Below are 9,749 nucleotides of genomic sequence, written 5' to 3' on the forward strand. Positions count from 1 at the left end.
CAAGGATGCAGAACCGTGGCTGTGGAGGAAATAACGGATGTGGAGGAACCACTCCTGAGGAGAGTTGACAATATGTTATACTCAAATCTTCTACTGCGAGGAGGGTCAGCGACCCGAACCCCCTTAGTTATTCAAGGTCAACTCTTCTCTCCTATTGTTATACACTTAGATTATTTCCAATTTTTACCTATTGTAAATATTGTTGTGACTAGCATCCTTGAACTTAAATCTTTGGGCATATCCTAATTATTTACTATAGATAAATTCCTAAAAGTAATATTATTGGGTCAAAAGACAAATATTTTTAAATAGTCACATGTGCTATTACCACCCTAAGATAAACCACTGCCAACAATTTGATGCATATCTTTAGTCTTTTAAAAAATGAATATGTATGTGCATGAATATACTTTTTTTTGGGGGGGGAGGTTGTTACTGTGTTATGTATAGGAGGGGATGTACTGAAGAATTGTAAGCAGAGGAATGATATGATCTGTTTTTGTTTGTTTGTTTTACCGGGCCACTCAGCTTGCAGGATCTTAGTTTCCCAACCATGGATCGAACCTGGGTCCCGGCAGTGAAGGTGCCAAGTCCTAATCTCTGGACCACCAGGGAATTCCTGATTTTCATTTTAGAAGGATCACCCTGGCTGCCCCGTTAAAGATAGACTGCAGTGAACAAGAGCAGAGGCAGAGCCCAGGGCGGAGTCGACAGGTCCGAGCGGCTTGCAGCAGAGGGCAGCATGGAGGGAGTGAATGGAGGTCAGATTCTGGATATCTTTTTTGCAGGAAGTCAGACTGGATGTGCAGTACGAGAGAAAGAAAGCGGTGCAGATTAACTCCAAGTTCTGGAGGCCTGAGCAATTGGAAGGATGACACTGACGTCAAGTGACAGGGGAAAAAGGCTGTAGGTGGAGCAGGCTTGGCGAGAGGGAAGAACAGGAATTTCATTTGGAGAGAGTGTTTGAGGCGTCTAGTAGATATCCAAGTGGAGAGGTCCAGTGGGCTGCTGAATACGACTTTCGAGTTCTGGGGTGAGTAGCTGTTGGAAATATACACTTGGGAATCATTGGCATATAGATGATATTAAAAGCCAGGAGACTGGGTGAGGTTACCAAGGGAGTGAGTACAGACCAAGAGAAGAGGAACTAGACTAGAGAGGGGGAGTAGGGCAACATGAAAGCACTTACTCTGCACCAGGCACTGTTCTGTGTGCTTTGCATAGATTATAGGGTGACTTGTTTATCTCCAAATAAACTCAGTGAGAGGGGACGATTGTTATCCCCATTTTACAGAGAAGGAATCTGAGGCATAGAAAGATTGTCAGTAAAACAATAACTACTTCCTATTATGAACTGATGAAATAAGTTTTAACTCTCTTTTTCAATAATGCAAACTTATTTTGAAATAAATCATGTGAACTTTTTCTGCACAGACTTTACCCATCATGTCTCAAAAATCTTCGCAATTATACATTTTAGTTATACTTTAAAGAATCAGCATGACTAATCTGTTCAAAGGTGCTTTTCTTTTCAGCTGACAACACATTCTAGGGTGGAATATTGAGGAGAGACCAATAAAAAAAAAGCTTATGTTCAAAAAGGAGAAAAGGAGAGCCATATTTAGTGTTCGATATTTCTTAAGGACATTTTTCTTGCTTACATGTGTCTCTTCCTCAATAATCATGCATTTTCTAATTATATTTGAAGATGGGAGAGGCAAGTTAATAAAGGGAAATTGTCATCATTCCTACCACCTCACCCTATAACATAATCAGAATATCTCAAAGGGACAGTTTCTAAGGCCATAGTTACTCTTAACAGAAATGTACAAAAGACAGGGAAAGACAAAACGCACTATGGTGGGTTAATCATTACAGAAGGCTTCGAGAAAAAAATCTTTGAAATTGTCCCCTTGGTACCCTGGAGATTCTTACATCTTGGGACAAGGATGCAGATGAATGAGCTCGCAGTGTGCTTTTCCACCTTCTCCTCTTCTCTGGGAAAAGGGTTATTGTGAAAGGGGAGGTGGGTAGGAGAACTTGCAAAATAGCTTTTCAGACAGATCAATTTTAGGAAGAAGAACAAATGGAAATTGGGGATCTGGAAATAAAATTTTCCCTGCCAACAGTGCTTCTTGGAAAATTTCTACATACTTTTGGGGGTTCCTGTAAGTCAAATTGAAGATGATTGTCTTAATTCCAATAGGGAAGAAATAAAGAGCAATATCTTAAAAAACCAGAAGCAGCTGCAGAGGCATTCCTCTACTGAGCTCAAAATATGAGCTAATGGATAATGTTTATATTTACCTAAATACCAGAGAGCAGCACATTATTTACGCATGACCCTTAAGTAACAATATCAAGAAAAGCAGATGTAGAATGAGCTTAGAGATGTGAAAAATAGTAGAAAACCAAAAAGGGTCCTTTTAAGGTCATGTTCATAGCAAGAACAAAAACACAAAGACTCTGGGGAAAGATGATGTAATGTTAAAAAGATAACAGAGAAAGCAGAACTAACCAAAGTCTCTTTTTCTCCATTCTTCTCTCAATAATTACCTTCAGATGGAAAGGGGAAACGAGTTATGGTACGACAGAACCTAAATTCAAGAAAGGTAAGAAATAGGAGGAGATATTTTTTAAAGTTAGTTATTTTAATGAACTTATTTTTATGCCCAGATACATTGTATCCTGAGATATTTAGAGAACTTGTAATTGTAATCATGCAACCATGGTTAACAATCTTAGAAAATAATTTTATGAACAGAAAGTCAACTGCATTCATTAAGTCAAAACTGTCAAACTAACCTTACATCTAGGAACTTACTACTCAACTTACGAACGAAGGTTTATATATTTTTTTTATTTAATATTATATTGGAGCAGTTCACCAGTATTCCTCATTAAACATTCTACTGTACTATAATTCTAAATAGCTAAATAATGCTCAATTATATGACTATACCCTAAATTACATAACCAATCCCCCATGGTCCACTGTTTCACATTTTTAGCTTTTAAAAACCATGCCGGGGTTATGATAATTTTACAGAAAATTTTGTATTTATTTTTTAAATTTTAGGTCAAATACCCAGAAAAGGAATAAATGAATCAAAGGGCTTCATATTTCAAAGGCTTTTTTAGTACCAAAATTGCCTCCAGAAAGAAGTACGTATTTATATTCTCAATAACAACATATAAATGCCTATTTTTCCAACCCTTATCATTATTGGAAGATTTTGATAGAAAAAAAGTTTTCGGTGATTTTTTAAAGATTTTTTTGATGTGGACCGATTTAAAATCTTTGTTGAATTTGTTACAGTATTGCTTCTGTATCATGTTTTGGTTTTTTGGCCACGAGGCATGTGGGATCTTAGCTCCCCGACCAGGGATTGAACCCTCACCCCCTGCATTGGAAGGTGAAGTCTTAACCACTGGGCCACCAGGGAAGTCCCTGGGGATTTTTTAATTGTGGCAAAATATACGTAATATGTAAAATTTACCACTTTCACCATTTTTAAGTGTACAGTTCAAGTAGCATTGAGTACATTCACAATGTTGTATAACCATCATAACTATCTATTTCCAGAATTTTGTCATCATACCAAACAGAATCTTTGTACCCATTAAACAAAGAAAAACTTTAAAATAATTTTTAAAAATATTGCCCTTCTTTTGCTATATGTTATTCAATCCCATGAGCGATACTCTTCCCCCTTCCTAAGATCTTGGAATTCTTCTGTGTTAGTCAGAATAGGACAAGCTATACTGTGGTAACAATCAACTCCAAAATCTTGTGGCTTACCCAACAAGGCTTTATTTCTCACTCAAGTTACATAATCTATGCTAGTCAGTGAGTATATCTGCTTCTCAGTCTCTCAGAAGTTCAGGCTAATAGAGGCCCAATCATTTCATTGCTTCGTCTTTTGGAACACAAGGACTTCATGGTTACTAAGCCAGGGCAAGAAAGTGCAGTGGAGCCTTGTACCAGCAATTAAATGCCTCAGGCTGGAGACAACACATGTCTTGACTTGTTTCTCCAGTGTGTGCCATGGGCTACTAGGTTCCCCTCGCAGAATATAAAAGGGTATGTAACTGTTTTCTCTTCTAGCTCAGCCACATAACCAATTCCAAGTGCCCTACAATTTCCCTGAAGGTCCATTGCCTTCTAGTACCAATCTAGGTATCTACTGCTTCTTGGGTTGCAAGGAAAAACAAAAAGATTCTGGCAACTTAAGCCAAAAGGCATTTCATTGGAAGAATGTGGGGTGCTAAAGGAAGCCTGAAGAACCAGCCTGGGAACTAGAAGCTGGGTAGCCTTCCAGGCAGCAGGTCTCTTTTGACACTCTCGGCTGGACAGATGAACTGTTTCTCCTGTCAGTGCTTTACCGGGCGCAGGAGTCAAAGTCCAGTTGGCTGAGGGTAGGTCACGTGCTCAGCCTTTGGCAGCGGCAGGCCTGAGAGGAGGGATTAACAGAAGGAACCTCCAGGGATCTCTGGATTCCCCAGTGTGAGGCAGGCACACGCATTTTACCGAGACTCCATGCTTTGTGGGAAAATGATTACTCAGGTGGAAATCATTGTGCTCTGGGGAAGTGGGAGTGAAGGTAAAATGCCAGTGTCCACCACTGAGAGCTAAAGCACGATCATATTAATGGCATCAAAGTCCGTGAACCCATGAGTCTGCTGAGTTGATATGTGCTGATTTGTTTTACTATTTTCACTTACTAGATTGGTTCTTTTTTTTCCCCTCTGTAACGAATAGCCCGAGGCATATACATCTAAAAAAATTAGCTTCTTAGGACAAATTGCCAGGTCTGGAATTATTGCATCAAAAGATATGAGTATTTATACGTGTTCATTTTTTATTTTACTGAAGTGACCATGGACTCTGAGAATATGTCCCTAGTCATGGCAGATGGGGTTTCTAGTGACAGGATAATTGCCTGGTTGAAGGTCATCCTACGGAAACCTCTCTCTGGGTCATGCCAGGGGCATCTGGGCTACTGGGAAAAACATACTCTTCAGAGCTCTTCTCTTTCCTTCGACATTTGTTTTATATCCATTGCTATCTGGATAAAATAAACTGCAGCGTCACTGCTTAGGTCAGTCGATCCACATGTTATAGGAAAGAGGGTAGCATTTGCCTGAGGGACCCATAGGCACTGGGCGTGCCTGCTGATATACATCAGCAAATATAAGCTGGGGCACCCAGCTCCCTTTTCTCCACGCCAGGTCTCTCCAAAAGCTGAGGGCAGGGGAAGCAGTGATTGCACGAGGACAGGGCACACCACCTGGGGAGGGTACCGCTTGTGTGCCTTGACCTACATTTTAAGCCAGGTTCTTCTAACTCCAAACTTGAAAAGATAAGAGTCCCAGATTTTTCAGAGGATTTTAACTTAAATGAGAGAGAATTGGAAAATCCCTCCCGCTTCCCTGCCCACACACTCATTCCCAATTCCCCCACCCTAGCTTCACTGGAAACATCTCCTTCTCAGCCAGACCACCAGGGTGGCTAGACCAAGCGGCAGTGAACTTTGTTTTGTAATTATCCCTGTGTCAGCTTATTCCCCATAGCTGGAGCATATTAGATGGTAAACGCCTTGAGATTAGGGACTGTCTGACCTTAGTACTCCCTGCAGGACTCTCCACAGTAGCTTGCCCACTCCAGGTATGCAATCAGTATTTGCTGACTGAATATCCTTAGGAAAGTGGAGTAGTTCTAGAACTTCCTTGGGGTTCCAAACTCTTCCAAGTTATGATGTCTAGGAGTGTTGGGAAAGGGAGCTCTCCCTAGAAGCAGTCAGGGAACCCTGGAGGGGTTCTGAAACCCACGCTTAGTGTTCTGTTTTTTTTTTTTTTTCTTTGTTTTTTTAGTTTTGGCCACACAGTGTGGCTTGCAGGATCTTAGTTCCCCAACCAGGGATGGAACCCACGCCCCGTGCATTGGAAGCGTAGAGTCTTAACCATTGGACCATCAGGGAAGTCCCTCACACTTAGTGTTCTTCAGCAAAGAAATGAGTCTTGTGCAGAAGCAGGTGGGATGGGCCCTCACTCCGTCTTCGGGGGCTGTATCTCAGCCTGTGGTGCTCCAGCCACAGAGCCTTTTTCAGTTTCCTGTTCTAGTTCTTTGACAACACTTTCCCTGGGAACACGTCTTCCCTCTCCACGTCACATCCTTTTCACCTCTACCCATTAACTCCTCATCCCACAGATATCAGCTCAATTGTCAGTTCCTCAGTGACGTCTCAGAATAGGCCAAATTCCCATTTAACACCTGTGCGGCTCTTCCCCAGCACTTATCAGGATTTTCAATTACTATTTACATTAGTGTTTGTAATTATCTGATACGTGCTTTCTCTCTGACTGGAGACTCTTGCTTCATGAGGGCATGAATTGTGCTTGTTTTGTTTGCTGTTGTCTTCCTGGTTCTAGCACACCGCTGGGCATGTATATAATGGGAGAACAGTTACTGTTAGAGGCACAAGTAACAATTTCTCTACACCACATGGGTTTACTCTCTGCAATCCTGGGAGACACAGAGTGTATTAGGGTTCTCTAGAGAAACGTCATCAACTAACAGGAGATAATATATATTTCTATCTGTATATCAATAGCTATCTAGATATCATCATATTGATATTGATATATATGAGAGAAAGAGAGAGAGAGATTGAGATTTACTATAGGAATTGGCTCATGCAATAATTATGGAGGTTAAGAAGTCTCACAATCTGTCATTTGCAGGCTGAAGAACCAGGAAAGCATTGGTGTAAATCCCAGTCCAAGTCTGAAGCCAGAGAACAAGTAGCACCAACGTCCAAGGGCAGAGGAAGATGGATGTCCCGGCTTAAGAAGAGACAGAGGGAACTTATCCTTCCTCTGCCTTTTCTATTCAGGCCCTCAGTGGATAGGCTGATGCCCACCTGCATTGGTGAGGGTGATCTTTTTCACTCAGTCTACTGATTCAAATGCTAATCTCTTCTGGAAACACCCTCCTAGACACACCCAGAAATAATGTTTACCAGCTCTCTGGGCACCCCTTAGCCCAATCAAATTGACACACAAGAGTAACCATCACACAGAGATTCTGGCTTGACCCTCAGTAGAGCTTATGCAATGTGGTGCTCTCAGAATAGAATTTCTCAAATTGCATTACCCAGATTACTAGTTCATGAACTCTTAATAGGGTTCTGTGAAGGAAAAAAATTTCTTTTAAAAATATAGATGTAATGAAAATGTCAAACACGCTTGGACAGCTGTTTATTCTGTGATAATTTATCTTTAAGAAAACATACACTCCAAACTGCTACCATTGGTTATGTATGGGGAGGAGGTTTTTCCGCTCTCCCCTCTTTATACGTTTCTGTTATAATGTATCTGAACCTAATTCTAACTGACTCACAGCCTGAAACAGATCCAAAGATAATGTTCAGTGGAATCCATATTTGACTTTACAGGTAGCAACTTTGTGACTCATCAGGGAAAGACAATATTGTATGTAGTGGAACCTACATAAAGGGAAGGTTTCATCTGAGTTAACATCTAGACTGGAACCTGACCAACTTTTTCTTTTTTTTTTTTTTAATGCGGTACACGGGCCTCTCACTGTTGTGGCCTCTCCCATTGTGGAGCACAGGCTCCGGACGCGCAGGCTCAGCGGCCACGGCTCACGGGCCCAGCCGCTCTGCGGGACATGGGATCTTCCCGGACCAGGGCACGAACTCGCGTCCCCTGCATCGGCAGGCGGACCCTCAACCACTGCGCCACCAGGGAAGCCCTGACCAACTTTTATTGATTCAAATCCTTAACTCATCCAGGCACTGATGAGTGCCCACCTGACAAACTGACATGCATACTTGAATATCTCCCAGGCATCTTAAGCCTAATGAGTCTGAAACTGAAACTGATCTTGCCCATCCCAGTCACCACCACCACATGGACTCCTTATCCCCTGTTTTCTTTGCAGTCAGTGTTCAGTAGAGTTCATAGCTGTCTACCTAACTTATCATGCCAGGAGCCTGGGGCCATCTTTGACACCTCCTTCCTCATTTCTATATCCAGGTCTCTGTCAAGTCCCAGAATCTCCCTCTAAAATACATTTGGATCTATTACTCTCTGTCTCCACTGTCACTTGGAGGGTGAAGCTGTACCATTTTTTGCCCAGACAACTCCAAAAGCCTTCCCTCTGGATTCCCATTCCCTATGCAGCACCTGGAGAGAAAACACAAACCAGATCACGATACCACCACACTGAAACCTCTTCAAAGGCTCCCGATAGCATTAGGATACAATCCCAAATCCTACTGTTGACAAAAACAATCAATAAACAATCTACAGTAGGAATAGAAAAGAGTTTCATTTGAGCCAAACTGAGGACTATAGCCCAGAAGACAGTCTCTCAGATAACTCTGAGGAACTGCTCCAGAGAAGCATGGTTTTCAGTGCAGTTTTATGTCTTGTCAGAACAAAGAACATCACATGAATCATGGATACATTCCTTCAAGTTAAAAAAAAAAAAAAAAAACCCAAACAAACCAGATCATCGCGAATGCAGTGAGTTAGTGTGGCCTTGGCCCCTGGGAAGGGAGTCTTATCATCGAATGAGTTCCAGCACTGGTGTCCCAGAAGGGGAGGCATTGAATCTTTATTTTTAACATGGACATTCTTATCTTCTGGTCAATGCAGCCTTTTCTTTAAAGATTAAAGCAGATGTACAATGTATGTTTGATAAGCTACAAACAGGCTATTTTAGCATAAAATTTGAGTTAACTCATGTATAACCCAGTAAGACTTCCCCATACCTCCATACGTGGAAATTTCTTTCATCACTATATATGGCCTGTGAGGCTCCACCAGATCTGACCCCTGCTGACCCTCCACCACCCAGCATTGTCATAGTTTCTCTCACTCACTGGGCTTGAGCCTCCTGACCTCCTCTTTTAGTCTCTGGAATGTACCAGACTCTTTCCCATCCCAGGGGCTTGCACAGGCTGCTTCCCTGCCTGGATTCCTCTGCTCCCTCCCCCCCCCGCCCCCCCCCCCCCCCCCCCCCCCGCCTATTTAATGGTCACGCCCTACTGATTCTTCTGGTCACTGTTTAATGACACCTTCAATGAGGGCTTCTTTTTTTTAAATATTTATTTATTTATTATTTTTGGCTGTGTTGGGTCTTCGTTTCTGTGCAAGGGCTTTCTCTAGTTGCGGCAAGCGGAGGCCACTCTTCATCGCGGTGCGCGGGCCTCTCACTGTCGCGGCCTCTCTTGTTGCGGAGCACAGGCTCCAGACGCGCAGGCTCAGTAGTTGTGGCTCACGGGCCCAGTTGCTCCGCGGCATGTGGGATCTTCCCAGACCAGACTCGAACCCGGGTCCCTTGCATTGGCAGGCAGATTCTCAACCACTGCGCCACCAGGGAAGCCCTAATGAGGACTTCTTAACCCCACTCCCAATTTATATTCGGACACTTCATACTGAATATTATATGTGGTGTTTTGTGGCTGGCTTCTTTCACTTAGCATAATGTTTTTAAGGTTCATCACGTTGTAGCATGCATCAGTACTTCATTCCTTTTTATTGTAGATGAATTATTCTGTTGTATGGATACACACACTTTGTTTATCCACTCATCAGCTGGTGGACATTTGGGTTGAGCCCACTTTTTGGCTATTATGAACAATGCTACCAAGAACAAGCATTTGTGTGGACATATGTTTTCATTTCTCTTGGGTATATGCCTAGGGAGTGGAGTTGCC

At 42.3% G+C, this 9,749-nt stretch overlaps 1 long non-coding RNA gene across 1 annotated transcript; it reads left to right on the forward strand.

The window, feature by feature from the left end:
- The first annotated feature begins 681 nt into the window (after nt 1-681).
- LOC309821667 lies at nt 682-7,152 on the forward strand. Its single transcript, XR_014296651.1, has 3 exons — nt 682-1,033; nt 2,563-2,612; nt 6,745-7,152. It is a non-coding gene; the product is annotated as an uncharacterized lncRNA (long non-coding RNA).
- Nucleotides 7,153-9,749: the final 2,597 nt, after the last annotated feature.

The sequence above is a fragment of the Grampus griseus genome (assembly GCF_964374135.1).
Source record: "Grampus griseus genome assembly, chromosome: 4".
Taxonomy (NCBI): domain Eukaryota; kingdom Metazoa; phylum Chordata; class Mammalia; order Artiodactyla; family Delphinidae; genus Grampus; species Grampus griseus.